The 23110-nt window shown below is 50.8% G+C and overlaps 1 long non-coding RNA gene across 1 annotated transcript in view; it reads left to right on the forward strand.

The window, feature by feature from the left end:
- The first annotated feature begins 560 nt into the window (after positions 1–560).
- LOC109436157 (uncharacterized) overlaps positions 561–23110 on the forward strand; it is a 52429-nt gene continuing 29879 nt past the window's right edge. The window contains exon 1 of the long non-coding RNA XR_002136063.2: positions 561–802. This is a non-coding gene — a long non-coding RNA (uncharacterized LOC109436157). The remainder of the gene's footprint in view (positions 803–23110) is intronic.

Raw genomic sequence — 23110 nt, forward strand, 5'->3', positions numbered from 1 at the left:
GAGACAGAACATAGTTCCACATACAATCTCAAGAATCAGAATGGCATGACACTTTGCAACAATATCGGAAGCTACAAGACAATGGTTCAATAACTTCAAAATCCTGAGGACAGTAGTTTTCAACCTGGAATTGTACACCCAGGCCAATGACCAGTTAAAGTGTGAGGGTCAGCTATATGTTCTGCAATTGACTTGATAGCATAATTCCTTGAAGGTTTAAATAAACTTGCATGTAAAAAAAAAAAAAGAACAAGAGTTTCATACATGAGCTTTGATACATTCCAAAATTTCAGTGTATGTTTGAAATTCAGATACACATGAAATGTTACTTCTCAGTTGTTCTCAACACTCCCAAACAAAGCCTTTCCCCTGAGGTGACATGTGAGGTCGTGGGTCTCCCTGCCAGGGCCGGGAAGGCTGTCCTTCCAGGAAAGGCTGCTCAGACGCTGGGAACCGACCAACCCTGCTCACAAGAATGAACAGAATGTCGGGAGAGGAAGTGGTGGCTGTGAGTCAGCATGAGTCATCTTGTTCCAATGAGAATGAAGACTGAGGTGTGCAGCTCTCTCCTTCTCTCTCTCTCTCTCTCTCTCTCTCTCTCTCTCTCTCTCTCTCTCTCTCTCTCTCTCTTTTTGTCTCAGTCGTGTGACCATCATTGGGAATGGAGGGAAATAAGTGACTGTATGGGCCTTACTTTTCAGTTTCAAACGGGAAGTTCAGGCAGGCTGTGCCTGAGCCGGGGTCTGCCTCTTGACCGTCACAGCACCCTTCCTGGGAAGGTGGAACCATCAGCTCCTCTCTGGTGAGTATGCTTCTGTCATTTTTATGATCATTTCTGCAGTTTGCCTCAGAGTCTCTGCTGTGTCAAAGTTGTGTTTGGAGTGGACACTGTGTTTCGTTCAGACTTTGAGGAGCCACCATTTGGGAGAAGTGGCTCCCTCTGTCCCCTCCCTCATAGCTGCTGCATTTCTGCCTGATTGTCTGGGAAAGTTTCTGGGCTGGTAATTGTCAGTATGCCGTCTCAGAAAAGACGGTGATGACTGCCTGGAGAAGAAGCTGTTAGAGACTCCTGTGTGGAGCCACAGCCAGCTCCGAGGCAGAGGTGGGGATCTGTGCTAACCCACGGGTGCTGAGGTGAAGCTTCCGCCTCTCAGAGCTGCAGGAAACAGCCTCGGAGCAGTTACTGGCCGCATGGTCTCAGCTGCCCAGTTTTAGTGCAAGAAACACAATAGAGAGGGAGAATTTTGGCTTTCCTCTCTACAGGCGTATGAATGAGTCCAGGAATTTACTGTATGTCTTTCCTTTTGCTTAACACTGAGCGTTACAAACTGGTTGAATCAGAAAGAAAAAATGCTGGGGGCTGGGCAGGGGGTGAGGTTGGGGCAACTGAGTCATGGAGGCCTGAGGTGGCCTCAATATGTGTTTTTCAAGCTGTCACCATTCTGATCAGGCTTAGCTTTACTGTCAAGCAAAATACAGGAAATATATATTTTTTAAGACATCATTCTACTTACTGTAAATGAAACGGTTACAATGTCATCAAGACCTTATGATAAACATTTTTCGAATTTGCTTTAAAAGCTGCACATCAGTGAGCAGAGTATGACAGAGAGCTTTTTCAGTACAGTCATTTGAGTGCGTGGGCGTCCTAGGTTAGTAATGAGTCAGCACCCAATTTCTAAAATTGGTGGAGCTAAGAGAACGTTTGATCACCCCCCCAGCACAACACACTGACTGGTGGCCCCCTTTAGGACGAATTCGCTGTTTGGTCTTTGGTTTAAATCAACTTTGGACACCTTCCCGGTTTGGGGGGCCCCCTTAACATTAGTCCCCGCTCCTCTGTCACACTGAGAGGCCCGTTGGCTGAGGGGTCCCCGTGTGAGGACCAGATCCTTTGGCTGATGGTGATATTTTCTAGGTTGTGCCTTGATGGGGCTGGTTGAGTACACAGTTTGTTAAAAAATGCAGTTTATGACGGGCTGGTGTGGCTCAGGGCTAAAGCTGCTTCTGGTGTCCTGTGACGTCACGCCCGCTGAGATCCCAAGTGCAGAAGCACTGCCCGCTTGAGCTTCAAGCTGGCATTCTGCATGTGCACGTGGATGGGAAGATTGTTGCCTTGAAGCCAGAGAGCAGGATTCCCTTGTACCTTGCTCTTCTGATTTATAAAGGGAGAGAAATGTTAAGAAAATTCCAAATAAAATAGCTGGGGTTGCAGGCAGGCAGCTCAAGGGACAAATGCCATCCTGTTGGAATGCAGCCCCCCATCGAGTTCGATTGGGCCTGCCCAGGGTCAGGGTTTCGTGCTTGGATGACTGTGGGTGGGGACCCCGATCCGGCTGCTCGCCTCTAGAAGCCTCGGAGTTCCAGTCCCAGGCCCGGCCTGCCTTGGGGGGATGCATGGAGGACTGAGATTGGTGTCTGCCAAGTGCTTACTAGGTACACACACAAGGACCCCAGCATCGCTAGCTCTACCAGCTTTCACTCAGACCTGGCCTCTGAAGGCCTTGGGCTCACAGCCCCTGACTTAGCACCATGGCTTTTCAGGCAGGACCCTGCCACCCCAATGTAGCCAGCAGTGCCAACTTGGGGCCTCAGTGAGGCAGACCCCATGGGGTTCCAAATTCGGGGAGTAGCTGGGCACCTCTGTCTGTCTCTCTCACTCTCACTCTCTCACTGAGTCGTCCTCGAAAGCACCTAGAGAAAGGTTATCTTCATGGAGAGAAGGGCCCATGAGAGGCTGACACCAGTGCATATACTTCCTCTTGTCCCAATTCGGAGAATCCTGGCTGTTGAGTGTGTGTTGATCCCCAGGTCCTGTGTCATCACATTCTCCCAGATAAATGCTATTGGGTGGTGGCTCGAGGTGGCTGATTTTATCCTGAACATTGAGTATCTTCTTTCATGTAGAATCTTGGCACTCACCCTTCCTTACCCATGAGAAAGAAGCCTGGTGTGAACTGATATTATCACTTTGTAATCAGGAGGAAGAGTCCAGAAATAAGGCCATGGGCATGTTTGGAAAGAGAACATTTATAGATATGACCTGCTGCTTTGTTATTTTTCCAACTACTGAGAGTTGCTGATTCTGACTGGATGCAGCAGTGAGGGAAGAGGGAAACATTCTACGTCAGAAGCTGATCACATACTTAACAGGACATCGACGCAAAAAAGAAAACACTGGCAGTTTGATGACATTTGGGAGCTGTCGCCCTGCTGTCAGGTGCCCTCAGCCTGAGGGCAAGTTATTAACTTCCTGTTGTCCCACTTTCCCTGTGATGAAACATGAATGGTGATCGTACCTGCCTCGTGTGTTCTTGTAAAGATCCGTGATGACTGATTAGCATCTGAGTTACAGGCGGCTCAATAACTGCTAACTACACAGTCACTAACTCAGAAATATAACCTACACTTGTGTATCTCTACTTGGGCTCTGCCCTGCCAGCATCCATAGGAATTGGCTCTTACGCCCTTGACATGAAAGCCCCTCCATGTCATCAGTTCCATGGCATGTTCTGTCTTCACAAGATAGTTATTGATTAGGTAAACGGGAAATGCTTCTCTTCTCTCTTCAGGAGAACCTGGGGTTCTAGATGTCAGGGTCATCATCACTATAACCATCACGTACTGCCATCACTGCCATCACCGCCATCACTGCCATCACCGCCATCATCATTGTTGTCGGCAACATCTTCACAGTAAAATTTATTTATTTACTTCCCATCTTATTTAGCCCAACCACATGGTAGTAACTTTCTGTGATTACCTTTACCCCCAACACACACACACACACACACACACACACACACACACACACACACACACACCCTGGACGAGAGGAAGGAAGGATGGCTGGTTACTTGACTCACTTGAGCTCCAGGATTCCCAGGCAAGTGTATCAGGGAGAGCATGTTCTTCCAAGACGCACTGGTTGGGGGAGCCCCTTCCTTCTAGCAGGAAAACAGTCAGGAAAAGCAGGGGACCAGGAAGGTAATCCAGAAGAGCCAAGGCCACTAGCCTCAGACTTGCCCCTAGGGTGGAAGCAGCTGGATTCTGTATTCACACTTCCTGCCTAAGCTAGCTACAGTCAACTTCTGATTACTTGAAAATCATCACAGTGTAAGGAGCTGACTCATACTGAAAAATATTAAGTAAGATATACTTAAAACTAAAACCAGGGTGCTCATAACATGGCCCTTCCTTGCCTGTTGTGAAGGTAATTGAAGATTATGCAGTGCCTCGGAGCCAAACTGGCACACTCACTCAGCCCAGCCACCCTTCCTGGGGTTGCCCGGGCAAAGGAAAGCGCCCAGTGCTTTCTGTCTTCTTTCGGAGACGTTAGGCTTGGAGTGCTGAGCCTTGACTGTATTGTTGGTCAGTTGTGACTGGTGCTCATTTGTGGGGGGTTTTCCCTGTGCCACAATCCAGAGGACTCTCTCTGCCCACAGTGCCGTGGGCGGGCGGGCGGGCTCCCCACAGGTGCAGGAGGGTTCCGGTTATACCACAGGGCTCAGGAAAGGGGAAGTCCACACAGATCCGGAGGAAGCTGGATGCCAGGAGGGAGGAGCAGGCCGGAGGCCTGGCTGGTCTCAGAGGATTCCTCTGATTTAACAAAGCGGGTTTTATTGCATCGTGTCTAATTTGAAGCACTAGTGGTGATGGCAGATCTCATCCGTTGTGGTTTTTCTGCTTACCTTTTTCTTTTGGGGTTGATCGGCCTGCAAGCAAGGGCTTCTGCTACAGGACTTCTAGCCCTTCCCTTCACCCTGCCCTTTCAAATGTTCATTATACTTAAGATAGTGGAATTTTTAATGAGGGAGGAAGGTCTCATTTTAGCTGTTCTCACTGGACAAATTATTTACGGAGTATGAGAGGGATGCAGACATATTCAGCTAGATATAAAGAAAAACTCCACAAAATAGCAGTGGCTCCAACGAGTGCTGGTCTTACTTTCTTTCAGATAGAAAAAGACAGGAAGTAGGCTGTCCAGAGTAAGGGTCACTGGGCAGCCCATTCATCCATCTCCCTGCTCTGCCCTCTTAGCACTGGCTTCCTTCCTCAAAGATGTTTTCTGGTTTCAAGAAGGCTGCTGGAGTTCCAGCCATCACCACTACATTCCAGTGGGCATTGCAGGGGGCAAAGGTTAAGTCTCTTAGATGTCAGGCTCCTTTAAGGAGCTTTCCTAGAATCCCCAACAAACCCTTTCAGCCTTCATCTTTCCTTGGCTACCTGATCTGTAAAAAGCCTGGGAAATAGAGTTTTTAAATGGGCACGTTGCTGGGACTTGTTGACAACACAGGAAGCAGAGGAGAATGGACAGAGGATGGGCCACCAGCTGCGACAGAGTGCTCCTGAAGACAGGTAGATTCTCAGTCCTGTGAATGGCTCCTCTGTGACCATGGTCCACTCTGTGAAAGAACCGCATTTCTCTCACCAGAAGTGTCAGGATGGGTACAGTACAGAGCCTGTGGCTTCAAGGGTTTTGAACAACTTGGAGGAGCGGAGGGCATTCAAAGGGGCAGAAAGCACTGTTTGCTTTTTGTTGCACCCAAATAGCATTTCTTTTCATTCATGTCTGGCACAAATATTTATTATGTATCCAATAAAGTAATGATAATTTGAACACTGCTTTGTTTACTGAATGCTTACTTGTTGCCCGGCTCTGCTCTGGTGCTTTGCAGCTATGACTTATTTAGCCCTCACAGGATTGTGTGTGGTACTTAGCATTTTCACCCTCACCATCCAAACATCGAGGGTTTTAGGGAGACCCCAAGGGTGACACGGTTAGTAAGTGGAGGAGCTCGGCTTGGAGCCCAGTGGCATGGTTTTTTGACCTATGGATGTGGAGGTGACCCAACACACAAGGCCTCTCCTATTTATGTTTTTCTGATGAAACAGACAGAAGTCCAGTAGCATCAGGCCATTGTAAGTGCTCCAGGAGACAGGTACCCCTGCGGCACCTCCTACCTCGAGGGACCACATTGCAGAATCGAGTTCATGCTGAGCACGCTCCCCAGAAAATACACTGGGAATCTCAGCATGTCTGGGCTCATGACTCACCCTGGCCGCAGCCAGCAGTTTCAGAACACTGTGCTCAAGTCAAAACCACACCCTTCCAGTCCCAGGCAAAGCCAGGAAACCTGGCTTCAATGGCAAGGTGATGGCCCAGGAAAGGGCAGAGTGGCTGAAGAGAAGAGGCATGGCTCCAAGGAGCAGGGTTTATTCACATTGTTCAACCTGACCAAAGGCCAGAGAAGGTGAAACCGTACAACCTCTGCTCCACTCCACCCCGTTACCCGGTGACACAATCAGGGGCACAAGGATGTATGAGGACAGGATGGATGGCTCCTCTGTCTTCCTCCTGCAGCCCCTTTACAGATCAGGTGGCCAATGGGTAGGTAGGGATTCCAGGAAAGCTCCTTAGAGGAGACTGACATCTAAGAGGCTTAACCTTCTGCCCCCCACTTCCCTCCTTCCTCCTGGTGAGACGCAGAAGTGATGACTGGAGCTCCAGCAGCCTTCTTGAAACCATAAAACAACTTGGAAGAAGGAAGCCAGTGCTAAGGATGGCAAAGAAGGCAGACGGTCACAGGACATTGGCGGGCCAGGCACTTTGCCTGGAGATTGATGGTTTTTGGAGTGGATTTACCTACATGATGTGGACGGCGGTGGGAGAAATCACCGCTGAAATTTAACCTGCAGGTCAACTAGGAGGCTCCATTGGGGTGTTGGGGTCCGTTCTGTGTGGAGCTGCCTTTCATGTGCCTGCTATAAGGGAAAACGACCCAGGGCTGCACCGTGACTCCATGGGCCCAGGTGCTTTTGCCTTCATTTCCCCTTCCTTATGGAGAAACCTATTATGACTGTCTTGGTATACAGATGAATGTCATCCAGAAACTGGTTTCATCATTATACATTCATTTTCATTATATTCAGGGTTTTCTTCTAATTGTAAAATGAACTAAAACACTTTATTTTTAAGAGTATTGTGGACCCCAGATGTTGTCCCCTCTGTGCCCAATGCAGAGGTCAGCCTGCGGAGGGTGAGAACAATCACAGACAGGCTTTGTCACAGAAACATAGGCTGGTCCCTGTAGGGGTGGCCTCGGAAGGGTGGGCCCAGGGTTTTGCTCCTGGCCGTGACCCTAGGCACAGTGACGTTTGCACTAGTTCTGTTAACTGCGAATCGTAGGGAAGCCGCGGGACAGCATGATGAGGCCACCACTCAGTGCCGCACTCAGCCAGCTCCCTGCCTGTGACAAGTTGCTCCGTGGCTGCTGGCCTCAGTTTCCTAATCTGTGAAATAGAAACACAGGAGTAATTACCACGGAGGCTTGTTTTGAGGATGGAGGTAATTACTGCCTGAAAAGTTCTTAGAAAATTGTCACACATCATGGGTGTTCAATAGTATCACCTGCTGTCGTGGAATGGATGCCTTTTTGCTGTTTACTACTGATTTGAGGAGCCTTTCTCTGAGCCCAGATCTCCACCCCCAGAATGGTCCATGTGCTCTGACTGTGGCCTCCCAGGAATTGGCCTCACAGCCCTGCCTCACAGTCCTGCCTCCACGGTTCATTTCATCTAGGCCAGGGGCAGCATTTGCTATAGATCCCTGAACAGCTGGGCAAAGAGTTTCATTCACTCATTCATTCATTCATTCATTCATTCATTCATTCATTCATTCATTCATTCGTCAACAGACCTATGGAGGCAGCTAGCTGATAAGTACATGTACTTTTGAGAAGGGTGTGGGCCGTGCAGGAGAGGGGCCGCTCACGTCTGGGGTGGGCGCTGAAGTCCCTCTGAGGAGAAGACATTTGAGTGGAGATCTGAGAGGACTAGGTTTCCGCATTTGCTTTGTTTTTCCCGGATGCATAGGGCAGCTAGAGTGGAGTCCTGGCTCCCCTTTGTTAGCTGTGTGGCCACGATTGTTAGCTGTGTGGCCACGAGCAATTCACTAAGCCTCTGATCCTCTGTGTGGCATGGGTGAGGTGACCCGCAATGGCCAGTGCCCAACAGCCCAACTTGTCGTCATCGTTGTTAGGACGACATACGTCACTTTGCACTGGGAATTCTCTGGGTTGGAAGGCACTGCCAGCACAATGGTCCCTCTCCATGAGCCCTGAGGGGCCACCTAATCTATGCTTCAGCCCCTTTCTCCCTCCAGAGTCAGCCCTGCCCAGCCCTGCAATACCCACTGGCATGTGCACATTTTGGACCTAGCTCTGCTTCCCGAAGCCACTGAGTCACAGCCATGACCATAATTATGTCTTTAATTCAGCACATTCAGTAGCACTCATTGAGCAGTTATTCTGTCCCCAAACTGCTGAATTACAACACAAGTCTACGCCACAGCCCTTCCAAGTGTGGATGTCACCTCACGTTTAAGCTCTCCCTTCTCCCCACGGCTCCTGAACGTGCAGCATGCAGCGAGGTGTCCAGCAACCGTGACCCATGCTGCCTTCTCTGGCACAAACGGCAGATTTCTCTTCGTGTGAGTACAGTGACCCCCTGGTACTGGACACTAGGCGGAGGTGTTAGCCAACACGCTACACTGTACTTGCAGTTGCTCGACCTCCCTGCCTCTTTGTGTGGGGACATGTGCAAACCCACAGGTCCCTCGTTTCGCATTTAAGGGGCTGACATTTTTGCTGGCTTTTGATTTTGTGAACCCTAAGTAGCACTGCACGTTATCCTGTTTTTTCTGCTAGACTTCACCTCTAGATGTTTGAGCAGAGCATGTGAAGTGTCACAGTGTCTGCAAGTCAGAGAGGTACCCTTTTCCGCCTTCACCAGAAAACCTGTGGCTCAGGGGAGACAAGAGCAGACACCTGTGGCCCTCCGCTGGGGTTGTCTCCAAGGTTGCCAGCACCGAGCTTCTGGGGACAGCTCACCTCGCCGTGCAGGTTTCAGTGATGTGGGTGTGAGGAGAGTGAGACCTTCCATACAACCAGGGGTGTGCTGTGACCCCCTAGACAAGTGCGGCAGGCAGCGATGACTCAGACGCAGCCAGACTCCCGATGGGAGTCCCCCTTCTCTGCCCACTCATCCCCCATCCTTAAGTGCCCAGCACTTCTTGGCGAGGCTGGTGAGCCCTGGGCAGCTGGTAACGAGGTACCTTAAACAACAGAGTGTGTGAAGGCTCTTTCGTCCACCAGTGATGTTTTAGCTGTGTACACACAGTCACATCCTTGAGTTGGTGGGTCGAGGGCGTTTGCTTCACCTCAGATATGCCTTTCAAGCTGGTGTGCTGAGCGGCGCCTGACAGATGAGTGGCTGTCCCTGTGTGGCGGTCCCTTTGAAGTCCCTGGGAGTGCCTGGGGAGGGCAGAGGTGAGGCGCAGAATGAGCACAGACTGCCACCCAGCCGCACAAGAGGTGACTGCAAACCAGGATGCTCCGTCACTGCTCCGTGTTCAGAACGGTGTTGCCTGCTCTGTGCACCAGCTGAGTCCATCACAGGGGCACTTGGACAGGACAGAAATGGTCACTCTAGAGGGGCCCATGGCTGCCTCCATCACCCCCTCCCATGCTTACATGGCCCCACTTTTCAGAGGAAGCAGAGCCTGAAGTCACATAGCCAACAACTGGGTGAGCCAGAGATCCAGGCCAGGCCCACAGCCCCAGCCAGCAGGTCTTCAGGCAGCAGCCCGAGGCCTGTGGGGCTTTTCACACTTTACCTCCGAGTACCCAGGGGTGAGGGGCCAGCCTGGAGGCAGAGCAGCTGCAGCTCCTTTCCAGGCCAGGCAACCAGGAGCCTCCCTGAGAGGCACTTCTCAGGAGAAGCGTTTTTACAGCACGGGATTCCAGCTGAATGGAACGGCACAGCTTCAGTCACCTTTCATCTAACTCTTTCTAGCATAGACATTGACACTGATGGGGAGGAAAGCAAATGCCTGTGTTTATTCAGAAGGCAGCTTACTTCAGAATGAGTCTGGGGGAGAGACAGGCTGAGGAAATGACAAAGAAAGTGAGTGGGAGCCCAGACTTTGTGAGTCATCATTTAGGCCTCAGCGTGTGGTATGGGGTGAATTGTGTCTCCCCCAAATGTATAGGTTGAAGTCCTACCCCTGCCAATAACTCAAAATGAGACCTTATTTGGAAATAGTGTCATTGCAGATGGAAGTAATTAAGATGGGGTCCTGCTGGAGTAGGGTGGCCCCTATTTCAATATGACTGGGGTCCTTACAAGAAGGGGACCTTTGGACACAGTCATACACAGGGAAGCACCATGTGAGGACTGGGTGACACTGCCACAGCCAAGGAACCTCCAGAAGGAGGGAGGAGGCTGGGGCAGACTGCCCTGTGCCTTCAGAGGGAGCGTGGCCCCCGATCTCACACTTCCCACCTTGAGAACAGGAGAGAATGGGTTTCTGTGGTTTGAGGCCCTGTGTGGTGCTTGGTCACAGAGACTCCAGGAGTTGGATACAGTGACACCTTCCCGACACTGCAGGAGGCCTCCCAGGTCTAGGTCAGAACAAACTGCTAGCTCAGGGGACGTTTGCTGACTATGGACGAGTGAGTAACCAGCACGCAGGAAACCATCTTTTGGTTAAGCAAACAGTGTCCTCACTTTAACTTTCCCTGAACTGCAAAAACACAGAGATTCAAAAATGGAATTTGGTCTTTATATTTGCTTGAAAAAAAGAAAGAAGGAAAGGAAAGACCTGACTTGTCTTCGTACGTGATGGAGTCCTGCTCTGTGTGTGTCCTGTGCCAGCCTGCGGGGCTCACCCTGGGTCGGCAACTGAGCATCGGCCTCCTCTGGGGGGGAGCAGGCTGACTTCACAGCGCAACCTCATGACAGTCACCACTTTCACCCGCATTGTCACCTTGCTGCTCCTTTCTCTCCTTCCCGTGTTCACTCCATTTTATAGTGGCAGAGCCAGGCCCAGAGGTCACATCTTCTGTGGGGACTTTTCCCCGAGTTTCCTAGTTATTGATGACTGTGAGCCTAATGCAGCACGGGGCCTACCAGCAGTTCAGAAAAACAGGAACCATCAATTCACGAGAACTTAAAGAAAAGGGGACTTTAAAGAACTGAGAACTTGCCACATTATAGTGAAAGAATGTCAGGTTTGGGAAATGACAAAAATGAACAATTTTTACCTCAAAAACCCAGTGGAGTCGGTTACACAAGACATAACCACACACAAACACAGGCATTTCTTATAACACAGGGGCAGTTACAGTCAAGAAGCAGCTTTCAGAGCATTTCAAGGAAAGTTATTTTAGTAATGAGGGTCGCCTTCAGCAATGAGTCTGTGTCAAGAGACCAAAACCAGACTTCAAAGCCAGAGCACGGGCGCAGACTCAGCATAGAGGCCGCACGGGTGGGGCCCACGTGCTCAGCCTTGGCAGGCCTGGGCCCCCCGGGGGCCGGAACGGAGCAAAACTGGGCACAGCGTGTGGGCTGCACTGGGGACATGTCCACCTCTGGTTGGGAACCTCAGGTTGACATGGCTTTTAAATGTTTAAATAACTTCTTTATTGTAAAATTCAGGGCAGCATTTGAAGCAAGGCAAAAAGCCATTAAAACACTATGAGGAATGTGGATAGCTTGTTCTCTGGAGGTAATACCTGAAGAAGCCATCAGCATTCCGGGTGAAAGGTGTCCTGCAGGTGGAGGTCTGGGGGAAGGCCCCAGGACAGCACTGGCTCTTCTAAGGCCCTCGGGGGCCGTCCTGACACCAGGCGGGGGACTTCAGCAGAGAGGGCTCTGAAGAAAACGATGCCTGTATTTCTAACGCTAGCACATCTGCTGTCCCCTCAGGGGTGTTTCCTTCCAGGCCTCTCCTTCTGTGTATGTTTAAGACTTGCTTAAGTGACACAATATCACTTCTTCAGAATCTGGAGCGGTCCAGGTCATTGGCACCCTTTGCTCATCTTTGTGGTCACCTCCCTTTGCAGTCACACACAGCTGTCTCTCTTCAGGAGAGCTCTGCCTTTAGGGTGTGTTTAAAATTTGCCCTCCCTGCTGAAGAGCTTTATGGCATAACTGATGAAACTGCAGCTATCACTGAAAAAGCCAATGTAAACAATTAAACACAGATTCCAGAATATTGATTTCAAAAACAAATATATAAACTAGCAGACTGATGCAGGGAGGGTGTTTGTGGCCCATTAATTATTCTTTTATAAATTTCCTGCTTATTCTTTGTCCTTTCTCTCCTTTCTCTCTCGCTCTCTCCCTTTCCCTCCCTCCCCCTCTCTCTCCCTTTCTTTTTTCCTTCCTTCCTTCCTTCCTTCCTGCCTTCCTTCCTTCTTTCTTCTTCTTTTTTTTTTTTTTTTTTGGTTATGGTTCTATAAGAGCTCTTCTAATATTCTGGGTTTTAAATCTTTGATAGAAATGCAGCAAATATTTTCTCCCAGTCTGTTGCTTGATTTTTACTTTTACTGTGTCTTATTTTACAGAAATATTTCATTTTTATATAGTCTGACCTGTTATTATTATCCTGATGCTCAGGTTTTGGCTTGCTTAGGAAGTCTGCCCCCACCCTAGATTATATAAATATCCTCACATACTTTTTCTCCTGCTGTTTTATAATTTTATTTTTGAGGTTTAGGATACCAAATCCATAGTGATTTATTTTTGTCTATGATTTGAAGTGGGGCGAGTGTGTGTGTGTGTGTGTGTCTAATTTTTCTCTAATGGACAGCAACTTTTCCTGGCACCATTCATTAAGAAGTCCACCTTTTCCTGCTGAAAATACATTTAAAGTTTTTAAGTTTTATATTGGAGGCGTTGGAAGAGGTGAAATACATTTGGGTTGAATCTGTAGTACAGTCTACAAGAAGGAGACCGATCCCACCACAGCATGGACGTGGCAACAAACCAGTTGGTGAGAGGGCCCAGTCGGTCAGCTGAGGGCTCTGCAGGCTGGAAACTGGGCAGGGCCCCCAGACGGACCCTGAGCGCCCCTGTTAGGGAAGGCGTTCCAGAGTGCTGGGGATTCCGTCTTGTCACTGGAGACACCACGTAGTTCCCAGTGCTGTCCCTCCCGGGTCTGTGGCAGATGTGGCTGGGCCAGCCCCACGGTGTCTGAGCTGGCCATGTGTGCAGGCCTGTGTCAGAAGGCGTGTGTCTGCTCTAACAGTGGGCTGCCACTGGGTTGAGATTCCTAATAGCTTCTGAGTGAGGGCCCAGGTGTCCGTGCCCTGCATCTCGGTGGCAGCCCAGCACGTTCCCTGGGTGTCCAGACGTTGCCTGCAGTCCCCGAGTACAGTGCTCCAGGCAGCTCTGCCAGGTGCAGCACCCCCGGGAGATAGAATGTTGCTGTATTTTGTGACTTGTCCTCTACTGCTTTATGATGCATAAAATGTGACTCCAAGCAGCTTAGAGAAATGAAGGGGCTGGGAGAGAATTTGCGGTGAAATCCTGTCCCATTAAAGGCCTCTAGCCATGTGACTTGCTGTGCTTGGCAGGGTCTCGGTACCAGAAGGATCTGCAGAGAGACTGGGCCGCCAGCAGGAGGCCTGGGTGCACTACCGGACAGATGCTCAGATACGCTGTGGTCCTACAAGGTCCCCAGAACTGAGCCGGGCCCCGAAGCGCTAGAGAGAGACCTCTGTACCCCATTCTAAGATGTGCCCCACGGGGGGCTGCTGCACGAGCTTTCCAGTTCATCCCCCATCCCTGGAGCCCTTGAGAGTGGGGCAGTGGCATGTTTTGGGTCCTTCTGTCACCGCCCTACTATGTTCCACCCCTTTCTGGTCCTCCCTATGCAGATGGCATCACGTGGCCTTGGCATTCAGGGACCGGAGAGCACCAGTCAGAAGGGATGCCCCATGTAGGGGAAATGCTGTCCAGTTATCAGGGAAGCACTGGGGACAGGATCCCAACCCAGCAGCTCCTGGACTCACAGCTGTCAGGTGAGCTCTTCTTCTGGATGTCACAGAACAGGTTCCAGCCATGGGCCCTTGCTGCAGGGTCCCTGGACGCTGGTAGCTCAGCCAACACGACGGCTTATAAAATGGAACACCCAGAGCATGCAGCTGCAGGGGACTTTCTGCTGGTGTGCCCGGGCCCCTGTGGGTCAGTGGTTCATAATGTATCAGTGTCCACAGGACCGCGCTGCAGGGGAGGCGTACCAAGTGCTACGTGCTACGCCCCAAATTGTCTCCAGTCAGACATAGTATGGGCGAGCCAAGAGAAACTTTTTTTTTTACTGCAGGACTTCTCAGAACCTTTGGCTATGCTTTGCAAATATTTGAAATGGCATGAAGTAGGCAGTCTATGCTAAAGTAGATGGTGGTGGAAACTTCCCCCCCTCCTACCCTTTTCTTGGAGAATTTCATGGAACCAGAATTCCAAAAAATGCTATTTGGGACAAAATATGTGAAAGTTATAGATTAGAAGGAATGTGTGAGTCCAAGCTTAAAGGTAAGTGATATTTGGATGGAAATTTAGAAATGGGAAGAGACCCCACATGGAAGAAGTGGCCTCGTCAAAGGGAGAGCCCTGTGGCACGTGGTGTGTCCTGGCTGGCGGGGGTGGGGTTGTTAGAGCCTTGACAGGCAGCCCCTTCATTTGCAGGGAGCACGTGTGTGTGTGTGTGTGTTTTGTCTGTGTTTGTCTCTATGTGTCTGTGTGCACGTATGTGTCTATATATCTGTGTGTTTCTGTGTGTATCTGTGAGCGTGTCTCTCTGTGTGCTCCTTACAGGTTTCAAGCAGAGGATAGCATGATGAATTGCACCTTTAGAAAATCGGCTTTGTGGGGGGAGTTGAAGTAAAAACGTATGGACACTCGTGCCCTCTCATGCCCTCAGCATCACGGATGCCTGGTGTGGCCAGGAAGGGCCAGGCCATGGTGGGTGGGGCAGTGGAATAGACACACAAGAGCCACGAACAGGATAGAAGTGGTGACGTGGAGGAATGGCTCAGCTGTGAGACTGGACCGCCGATGTCACCACTGACATTCTAAGAACAGAGAACACATGGTGACACCTGACCAGTCTGTACAGATGGTCAGAGGTGACTGTGAGGATGGGCACAGAGTGGAAGCTGTTTCTGTGGCCTCAGCATTAAGGATGTTACAGGGTCCCCCTCTTTCCTCAGGTGTGTATGGCTGAGCAGCAGGGCTGGCTCCTTTGGCCGGTTGTCCAGGTGGAGGCCACGTTGTGGTCACCAGAAGCGGGGCACAGGCCGGCCCACCCACTGTGACGGACAGCTCAGTCCCAGACATGGTCAGGTGACATGCAGTTAGTGAGGCCTGTCCCATCTGAGCTAGCTCTTTAAAACAAGTGCGTCTCTTGCCACTTGGAGCCAGTGAAGCCCAGTGTGTGCTTGTCCTGGAGGCTCACAGCTTTGCACATTTAAGTCGTTAATACAGAGCCAAGGTGATAATTCAAACAAGCCCTGTGGTTTGGAAGTCCCAGGGTTTGGGGCCTGATGCTCATGCTTGAGACAGAAAGTGTCTGAGGAGTAAGGCTTCTTAGCTGAAGCTCATGTTTGGGTCTCACACAGGCCTGCAGTGACATCAATGTGCCCCTCACAGCAAAGCCTCAAGGACGTGCTCTTCTGCCAGGGCAGACACTGCTCAGACCCCAGCTAACGCTCCCTTTGGGGACTGCGCTTGGAAGCCACACTGAGCCAACCTCACTGCCTCCATGACCCAGCCAGGCCCCCACCTGTTCATGCCACCTGACAGTCGCTAAAGCTTCTCACCCAGAATCTGTCACTCTATTAAACATCCATAAAAGGCGCCATGGGCCTGAAAAGCTTTTCCAAAAGAAGAGCTTGAAAACTGAACCTTAAGCAGCACAAAGGGTGATTTGAAAGCCATAGGGCTTGTGTGAATTATGCATGGGGCCCTTATTTAACAAGTTCAATGCCCAAGGCTGTGACTCCAGGACCAGCCGGCTTGTGAGCATGGACCCGCTGGTTCCGAATAGCAAGAGGACTCCCTTGTTTTACAGACCCAGATCCATCTGGAATGTTCTAGACTGACCGCATAGTACAGCAATAGTGTGGTTCCAAACTTCCCACCTGGGGTCTCTTTTGTGACGCTCAGGGTTTTTTTTCATCATCACAGATTTGTCACAGGGTTGCATGGATTCAACGGCTTCTCCATGCAGCTGTGCCTGGCTGGCTCTGGGGGTGTGCATCTGTGCGCGTGCTTGTGGGCTGTCATGAAGTCTTGGCTCTGTACCATTCCCCTTATTCTTTAGGATCCGCTGGAAGGACATTACTAAGCTTTGTGAAATCAGAGTTGGCATGTGGGCCGAGACCATGTGGATTGAGGGTCCTCTGAGCACCTGCCAGCTGCCGCTGCTTCTGTTGTATATGATGGCCCGGGAGATAGAAAACCCAGACACCTTGCAACTGATTGTAACCATGTAGAAAAACGAAAGTGGTTTTGGAATGTGCATTAATTTGCTGGGGCCATTGTAACAAAATGCCACAGACAGGGTGGCTGAAACAACAGAAGGCATTTGCTCACAGTTCTGGGGCTGGCAGCCCAGGACCAGGGTGCTGGTAGGTTTGAGTCCTTTGGAGACCTCTCTCCTTGGCTTGCTGACAGTGCCTTCTCGCCGTGTCCTCAGACGGTCACCTCTCGGTCATGTTATGTGTCCTAATGTCCTCTTCTTGTAGGGACACTGGTCACGTTGCATTAGGGCCCGTGCGTATGACCTCATTTTACCTTATTACCTTTTTGCAGCCCCCATCTACAAATGCAGCCCTATTCTGAGGCCCTGCATGTTAGGACTACAACAGAAATCTTCAGGGAACACAATTCAGCCCACAGCAATTCATTGGCAGTGAACCATGTACAAGATCCCCTTTCGTGTATTTTTGTCACCAGTGGATGGATTATGCAGCAAGTGGCCAGGTGACGTTTGTCCAGTTGGCATCATCGTGCTCAAATGTAGAGATGAAACTTGCTCACCTTAGCCTTCGTCATTGCCGGCGTCCCAGCGGTAAATCTGGCCGCTATAAAGTCAGAATTTTGCTAGCAGCCGTGTCACATCCCTTTCTGGTTTCTAACAGTACACATTCATCTCTACAGATGTGGATCCCAGCCAAGTGTGAGTAGGTGAGATGACTCGTGCTTGTGGGAGCCCAGGAGCCCCTGGTTTATTCCCATAATAAGAGGCCGCATCGCCTGCTGAACGACCAGAACTGTCTGGTCGCTCTGACAGAAGCAGCGCTCGGGGTCAGTGTCAGCTGCCCTTGCTGGGACCTACTGAGGCTCTGGACTCAGCTTCACTGTCACAGGCAGTGCTTCCTGTTCCCGAGGCAGCTCAGGTTTCCAGCTGCCCACCCCAACCAGCCGCTCCCATGCAGCTTGCAGGTTCAAGTTGTGTGTCCCCATCCTCCAAAGGCTTAGCTATGTTTGATGGTGCTCTGGGCATGCATTCTGCCCCAGATTGATGGATTTTACTTTGCAATTTTTGACGTTAATTTCTCCTATATGTTCTACCCACACAGGGATTAATTGAGATGAGGGCTCTCGGAATGACCTTCGGTCGCCCCGAGACTTTCCTTCTGTCTGATGCTCAGAACACAGCACTTAGCCCTTCCCTGGGGAGCGCTGGCTCTTTATCCCTGGGGCCACAGGGTAGGATGGACATCCCCAGCCCACCACGCAGTAGCCACTCCACGTCAGTGTGCATCCTTCAGACACAGCGTCCCCCTGTGGGGTGGAGGTCAATGGTGACACCGGTCTCAGAGGTGGTTGCTGAAGTTAAATGTAAAACTCTTTGTACAGTGTTTGGTGCCAAGTAGGTGCATGGGAAATGTCAGTACGTCATTCTTTTACTCACTGGGCACCTCACCAAGCTATTGTCTCTTCCCTAGACTCCCCTCCAGGGTTAGACAGGACCCAGCAGCCATCTTGTACACCCCCTCTCTACCTCTGCACTCTGCTCTGAGATGTCCCTTCCGGGGACCAGATGCCAGGCATCTCCTAATGGCTACGAAGTCTGCTTTTCATTGAACCAGCCTGTGTATTGGAAATTTGCTGACTTCTGAGCCATGTTCTGATGTTTGGTACAGAACAGTTCAAGCTGCCTGTTCTCATGTCCCCCCAAGACAGTCCCAGTCCCAAAGTTCCCTTGACTGCCTTGTACCTCACAAACACATCCCCTCACTCCCCCCGAATAGTCTCAGCTGCTTCCTTCCTTCTAAAACCGTGGGTCTTAGAAAGAAACCAGAGGCTTCAGGTGAGTCTGGCCAGCCCAGTGCAGACAGGCCCCGACCGCCCCCTTGCAGGACCCTACTTGGTCCCCTGGGGCCCTTTGCTTACCTGGTGGCCACGTTACACTTTCGTTAGCATTGCATTGATTATTAATGAAGTCCTGTGAGGTTTTTTCCCCCTCTTTAATTTCTGCTACAAAAAACAAGTCTCCTGTACTCTATACGTATGGAGCTAGGGCTTCTTTGCACCCAAAAGTGTATGACCTAATTCTAGCCTTATTCAACTCTGTTTTGGAACTTTCGCCACAATCCAGTCCCATCACAGGCTTCTGGTTCTGTCTGTGCGTCAGTGTGGGCACTGTCCCCCAGGGGATGGGTCGTCAGTAGATCTGGCAGACATGTGTCATGTCACTGGAAAGGGGTGGACAGGACAGTGCTAAGGATGGAGACCTGGAGCATAACTGGAGGGAGGTGGCTCCCCAGGCCACACCGTTAGAATGCTTGGGTCAGACAGCTGCAAAATTAAACTTGTTAGTGGACATACTTCTCCATTTTGACTTCTAGGATTTCCTTGCTGGGTGATTTACTGAAGTCTCGGTGCACTGCTGCCCCTATTTCCTTGACCTACCAAGCTCGAGACCGTGCCACAAAAAAATGAGACCAGCTGGATGTGACCAGTCTTACTAACCCACTGGCTCCTGGGCCTCGCCCACTCATTTTCTTGGGTCTTATAAAGCATCACTTTGGGCATTTTGGAATCTTCTCAAGGGCAAGCAAAAGGTTCAGGGTTTATGGAGTCACCTTCTTGCCCTTGGTGGCCACAAGAATAGCCATGTCTTGTGAACAACACGTGAGAAGCCCAGCATGGCATCTCTGAGGGCCCACCTGGCTGCAGGTCACTGGGGTGGGAGACGGGGCTCAGCTGTCATCATCTACCCCCACCCCCATCTTGCCATCTTGGGCCTCAGTTGCCTCACGTGCTGTTTATCATCCTTGTAATGGTTACCTTTGTGATTGGTCTGGCTGGGTCACAGCATCTAGATGTCTGGCCAAACACTGTTCTACGTTTCTCTGAAGGTATTTTTTAGATGACGCTAAGATCTGACTCTGCAGACACTGAGGGAAGCAGGGTGGGCCTCCCCCAACAGGTGAAGTCCTGACTAGAAAAAGACACAGGCCCCTCACAGGAGGGGGCATTCTGCCAACAGCCAGCCTCCCACCTGCAACGCCTCCCTGGGTCTCAGGCCTGCCAGCCTGCCCTGCCAAGTCCGTGAGGTAGACCTGTCTTCTTCGGCTTGTTTCTCTCCCCACATGCACATCCCACAGTCCCTGACGACTTCTGAGCCCTGCGCGGCCTGACCGTCAGTTCGCCAGAGGACAGGTAGCACAGCAGCGCGTAGGCTGCACTTCCTCCCACAAGCCAAGCTCTATGTTTGGTAGTCAGAGGCATACCTTCCTGGGAGTGCAAACCCATCGCAAACATGGACCTTCAGATGCCACTTAGCGCGCAGTTAGACGCCACCCTATGGCTACGGGTGTCTCTGGGGGTCTCCTATTCTTGAGACCTACCAGTCCCCTAGCTGTCCAGCCCCAAGGACTCAGATGAGAAGATGCTCACAAAACGCTTAGCGTGAGCCTGGCTCAGGAAGGTCAGCCCAGCACAGACGCAGGCCTCCTCGGCCACTGGGCTGGCTGCTTGTCCCTTCCCACCTCCCCATCCCTGTGGCTTTTTGTAGTTGTCCACAGCGTTCTCTCCTGTCTAGCACACACAGGCGGAGTGTAATGGCCCAGCCCTTCTGAAGTTACGCCCAGCCATGAGACTTGCCTGGGACGTGCAGAGTGAGTGAGACGCAGGTCTTGGCTGGGATGAGCTGCTGAGATGTGGGACGTGGGATGGGTCCCACAGCACAAGCCCACCTGTCCTGACGAGACTCCTTCGTCTTGAGCTCTGAAGTAGTGTAGCACCCACCATCGTCAGATCAGCAGTATGTACAGATACCATTTATTTATCTGGGAGCAATTGCACGCAGGTGTGTATATACCTGCACGGAAATACACTTACGCACCTAAACACTTATTTGAGGGGACATTTACTGAATGCTCCAGTTTAACTTTCTATTACCAATGGGAATTTGGGACAGGTGGTAAAATCACCTAATCTACTCGTGGTGACTGTAACTGGGAAATAGCCACAGGAGGGGGGGCCAAGTGCCCATGTGCATGGAGAGCTAAGAGGACACTGACCGTAGGCCCTCTACAACCTCAGCTCTTTCTACCTCCCCCAGCACAGAGCTACGCAGCGCCTGCCTGACTCACCCCTGAGTCTCCCTAAACTCCATCCCACTCAGGGCCTCCGTTTTTTCTGAGATGGCTGGCAGCTCAACTTCCTTTGGTTTGATTTGTCCAAAGGAAGAGACTTTTATCTCTTCCTCCCCCTGCAAACCTACCGCGGTCACCCTGGCACCTTCAGAACCTACTTGGGCACCTCAAACAACTCAGTTTCATTTCTTATGTCTTCAGTGGTTCTTTTTTTCTGGAAGTCATTCTGAAATATCTTCTGGATCGCAAAAAAACAAAGTCCCATCTATTTGATCTTTCTCTGTTTGATCGGAAGCAGGAATGTCTGTGAGAATCAGAGTAGTTTCCGAAGTACAGCGAGCTGCCCCAGAGGACCCTGCCCGCAGGGGTTGATGGGAGGCCCTGCAAAGGCGTTTCCAGGGGGGAGCAGCTTATTGGCCAGGCCCAGGGGAAGGAGCTCTCTGGACCTCAGAAACTTACTCACAAACAGCAAGTCCCAGGGATGGCCCCGGGGTATCCAGTGAAGGCTTGTTCACTCTCCCTTTGGGGGACTCTGGGAGAACTGACAGTCCCATAAGTTTGATCACCAATGTGCAATGTTTTGTGATGTATATGTGAAGACCATTGATGTCCCTGCTGGGCTGAAGGGACCGCGTTCCATTCCTGAGCCCACAATTGTGGAGGGGCAATCTCCAAGATCCTCAGGAAAGAGGGAAGGTCCCCACTCTGCAGGGAGCCCCAAGTCCCACGCTCCACCCAAGGGTTCCCTGCAGGCCAGGACACTAGAGAGACCTGAACCAAGATTCACTATCCCCAGACATCAACTACTTTTGTTGGCAGAGCTGTTGGAGCACGCGGTTCTGGTGTATGGAAATCATGAGATCCCCCATGTCACAGCCCAGAACTAACCAAATGTGTCCCTGCAGACCAGGGAGGGCTGACAGCCACAGCCCGCCTGTGCATGGCGGGAATGGAATACAGTCTTGAGTAAATGGCATTCAGAAGTTGGGCAGAATTTTTGTCCCCCAAATACATGACAGTGCACAGGGGTCAGAAATAAATGCCTTGAGTTCTGTTTTTTTCAGAACCTTGGCGACTTACCCAGCCTCTCCAATGCCTTGGCTTCTCTCCTACAGTGGGGACAGAGCACATCTGCTTCTGAGCCTGACGCATGGGTGGCGCTCAGGCCAGTGTGGATGGCCAGGTCACGTCGGCTGTGCAGCTACCAGTGTCCTCCACCTAGCCTCACGCCGTGACCTTTCACAGACGCAGATGCCATCTCTGGCCTCCGAGTGTGCTGAGAGCCCCTCTGACGAGGCACGGGCTTCGTCTGTCACCTGTGACTGCCTTACAATGAAGGCAGGAGGGCACCACTCTCAGGGCAGGTCAGGAGCAGCTTTAGTTGAGTGACAAGTCACTAGAGGATTTCTTACGACTTGGGGCTTTCCCAGAGGCGTCTGTACTTCAGTAGTTTTTTCCTTATCAAAGTTCCCCACCTGCAGTTTAGTTCATAATTATTTTAAGAGCTTCTTATAAATGAAGTAGGTTTCCTTTGCACTCAGGATAATTCACAGTCGTCAGTTGCTTCATTGCATGCGAACCCTGCAAACGCACCTCGAAAATGAAAGCGACTATTAGTGGGACCAAGGAAGAACGTCTCTGATGGGAGTAGAAGTGAGGATTCTGCAAACGTCCTCCTGTATCTGTGTGGATGGAAACCCTTGTCATCTTTTAGGAAAGCAGTCAGTCATTCACCAGGGTGTCTCATAACTGAAGTGGTAACAATTACAGCTTAAAGAATTACTCTGATCTAAAGCTCATACAAAAATATCCCGAAACAATTCACTTAACATGAGAGGAAAGGAAGACACACCCCTTTGTGGCACCCTCCAACTTTTACTAACACAGTTTCTGGTTGGGTTTTTTTGTCTGAGTGGATGTTACCCCAAGTCACTTAAATTGCAAATGAATCACACGTAATGTGGATACAAATGACTGCACTTTCCCATTTCTAGAATGTGACTTGAATGAGAACCAGATATTTGTTTTCCCCAGGAGAGCCCTGAACGGTAAGTGCCGGAGGCTCTGTCCACCTGGGTGGGGCCTGTCTCCCCTTGGACCCCCGAAAGCGCCAGACACCCCCCAGCTGTCTCCTTCCATCCATTTGTATAATTTCTGGTGGGCTGCTTGAGGCTCCATTTCTGTTAGAAGTTTGGTGTTAGTCTGAGGCTTTACTCCTGACATTGCTACTAATTCATCACTTTATATTCCGATCGTCCTTCTGAAAGGAGAATCTTGTTTCAAAGTTGCACCTGGGCATTTTACAGAAAATATGGTGCCAAAGCTTCGCTCGCCTGGTGTGCACCTTAAGTTCAGAGTGAAGAGTGAGTGTGTGAGGTGGGGGTGTGGGTGTGGGCAAGGAAAACAATTTGCATAACGGTGAAACTGAAACCCGGCCTGTGGGTGGGGCCTGCTTTCCTAACGTCAGTGCTGTCGCCCACAGCCGCCCCCACTGACACGTGGTGCCTCACCGCCCACGGGGCAGGGCCATGGCCAGGCCGAGGGGTGGGGGCAAAGTCTGAGCCAGAATCACCCCTGGAGCTTAGGCCTGTGGGTTCCCTAGCCTCACTCACCTGGGAAGAAACTCACAGCATCCTTGTCTCCTGATGCACCTT

The sequence above is a fragment of the Rhinolophus sinicus genome, linkage group LG05, assembly GCF_036562045.2.
Source record: "Rhinolophus sinicus isolate RSC01 linkage group LG05, ASM3656204v1, whole genome shotgun sequence".
NCBI lineage: Eukaryota > Metazoa > Chordata > Mammalia > Chiroptera > Rhinolophidae > Rhinolophus > Rhinolophus sinicus.